Genomic DNA, 3,054 nt, shown 5'->3' with positions numbered 1-3,054 from the left:
CTGAACCAGAAGCCCTGGCACTGTTTCCCAGAGTTTAATATTTTCATGAACTCTCCAGGTGATTCTGACACGCGGTAAGTTTGAGAATCACTGTGCTGCTACCTCAGTTTTCCACATCTGCACTTCAGGGAAAATTCTAACGCCGGCCTCACGAGACAGAGCCCATTATCCACGAACACATATCCTTGGTGTGTACCTTATGCCAGCCAGCCTTCTAAGCCCTTTACAAATATTAACTAATTTATGAAACAGGAACTAATATTATTCTCATTCCACAGATGAGGAAATGGAGGCAGAGAGAGGTAAAGTTACCTGCCCAGGGTCACACAGCTAGTAAGTGGCAGAGCTCTGGGATCTCAGCTCGTAATAGGTAGCCAACAGAAAGTCTCCAGCAGAGGGTCTGGCTCCCAGAATGTGTTCCAGGCATGGCTGACGATGTTATGATGGCAACTGGTATTACCTCACCTGAAGTCGAGATGATGATCCACATTTTGTACATGTGAAATCTGCTGTCTCGTCAAGATGGAGGAGGGAGTTAGCTGCAGACGCGGCCTCGGTATCTGAAACCCCAGGGCAGCCCACAGATCCTCACCATTCATGCAGTTTTGAAAATACAACATACCGTCTTGGTCTTCTGGAAACGTGCCAGTTTGCTGTAGGGAAGAGCGTGGGCTCTGGCAGAGGTGGGCTAGAACCCCAGCTTGACCATTCCGGGGCTGTGTGACCTTGCACAAGGCACCTCACCTCTCTACACCTCCCCTTCTTCATCCGTCAAGCGGATGGTGACAGACCTAGCCTGGCAGGGTTCCTGTGAGGTCAGAGAAGATGGTGTTTGTGCCCCGCCCAGAGCGTGCCCGGAGCTGGGCACCTCCCTGGGGCTACCTCAGTGCGAAGACCAGCTCGGGACCCAGAAAAGTTCTGAAAGAAGAAGAAATCGTTCCCAAATGCTCAAAACGCCTTTGTCCTCCAGCCTCCCAGTCCATTTCCAGATCTTGAAATAGCACCCCCAGCCAGGGACCCTGGGGAGAAACGGCGGCACCTGCCACATCCAGGCAGGGAGTTAAGTGAGCCGTGGAGGGAAGACGCGTCCTCCATGCGCCACCGCCACTGGCCAGGCCTCCGCAAGCAGCGCCAACATCTGAGCGGCCGCCTGCCGTGAAGCATTTTGGCCCAGACATCTGAAGCTCGTTAGCTGTCTGCTCCCCGGGGGACTGACCCTGCTCGGTGAGAATTATCCCAGACAGAGCCACAGAGGATGGAGCAAACGAAGACCAGGTGAGGTGTGGCTACAAAAGAGGGGGGAACATAGTCTCCTAAGCAAAGAGCAGAGGAGGCTGGGAGAAAGCCCTGGGGCCTGAGCCCAGCTCCAGCCCAGCCGCCAGCTCCCTGGCTATGCAAACTGGAGACAGGAGGTAGAAGGGGGTCCCTCTCCTTCTTTGGGCCTCAGTTTCCCCATGTGAGCTTTAGCGGAAGGGCAAGCAAGGCACATACTGAGCATCTTCCAGCCTGACACTGGGGGGTCCCAGCCTGACCTAGAATTCCTGGCCGCTGAGGTTTAGCTCAGGGCCGACAGGAGGTGAGTGATGGGTGGTGGGTGCGGAGATAACTCAGGGATGGAGAGCCAATGATTCCTCCCTTGGGCCCAGACATCAGAGGGGAGCTGGCAGAGGAAGACCAGAAAGTGATACTACATTTCAGAACAGTCAGCTGAGTGCCCTCTCGGTGCCCACTGGGGGCAGAGCAGCTGTGAGCCTCCTGGAGATGATCCCCAACTGGGCAGATGACGGGGGTCAAGACACCCTTTTCTCTTTAGACTTCTAATTCCACCCTGCTGTCCGGATAGGCCACAGTTAACTTTTACCTAGCAGTTTCTATTAGCTCCTTCTTTTAAGCCAAGCACTATTCTAAACACTGTACATATTAAAATCATTTAACACTTTCACTGGTGGCAGGTCCTGGGTGATAGACCAGCCTGGCATCTGGCCCTCACCTGGCCGGTCCTGACGTTGAGCTTTCTCAGGACCCCCAGAGAGGTCAAACAGGCTGGCCCTAACCATGTCCCTCAAGATCGATGCCTCCTCCCATCACTGTTCTATCCGACACGGAACAATCTCCCTTTCCACGGACAGGAGTGCTCTCGTCCCCTCCCCCAGTCTCCTTCCCTCCTGGCAGCCGAGTCTCTGGGAAACTGTTGCCCAGTGGGCCCAGAATATGACCAAAGGGGCGAGGATGACTAGCGCAGAGGGTTGTTCACACAGGCCTTGGTGAAGCCTGATGAACCATTTCCACTCTGAGCAGAGAGGCCCTCTGTGGGGACCCGATGGGCATCCTCAGACAGTGACTCTTCCCTTCTGGACAGCATTGGACATACACACGCAGGCTTCTCTGAACCTTGGCTTTTCTCTGGACACCTCATTCCTGGTTTGCTGTGTTCTTTTCTTTGGATAGGTCGGTATCTCTGATGACCAGGCGAGAGAGCTGTGTCCTGAGCCAGGGAGCCTTTTGGATTCATTTATCTCTCGTGGGGCAACCTCATTACTGGCATTTCTAAGAAAGGCCTAGAGAGAGATAGGGACCCACTCAAGTTCACACAACCAGTCAGGACTGAGGCAACCCTGGATTCCCAGACCATTTTCTTTTCTTTTCTTTTTTTTTTTTTTTAAAGATTTTATTTATTTATTCCACAGAGAGACACAGCGAGAGAGGGAACACAAGCGGGGGGGGGGGGGAGCGGGGGAGAGGGAGAAGCAGGCTTCCCGCCGAGTAGGGCAGGGCTCGATCCCAGGAGCCTGGGACCATGACCTGAGCTGAAGGCAGACGCTTAACGACTGAGCCACCCAGGCGCCCCTCCCAGACCATTTTCAATTAAATAGTTCATCACTTTCAAATAAAAAAAATGAATTATGTAAGTGCAGAAAGAAATTAGAAATTAGAAAACACAGATAAGCAAAAGCAAACTAAATACACCTTTAGTTTGCTTCTCTGAGAAACTTCCATTGCCTGTTCCCATCCCTTCCCCCTCCCTGGGGCCTCAGCCACACTCCCCCAGCCCCA

The sequence above is a fragment of the Neomonachus schauinslandi genome, chromosome 11 (genome assembly GCF_002201575.2).
Source record: "Neomonachus schauinslandi chromosome 11, ASM220157v2, whole genome shotgun sequence".
Classification (NCBI taxonomy): Eukaryota; Metazoa; Chordata; class Mammalia; order Carnivora; family Phocidae; genus Neomonachus; species Neomonachus schauinslandi.
This window is presented reverse-complemented; position numbering follows the sequence as displayed.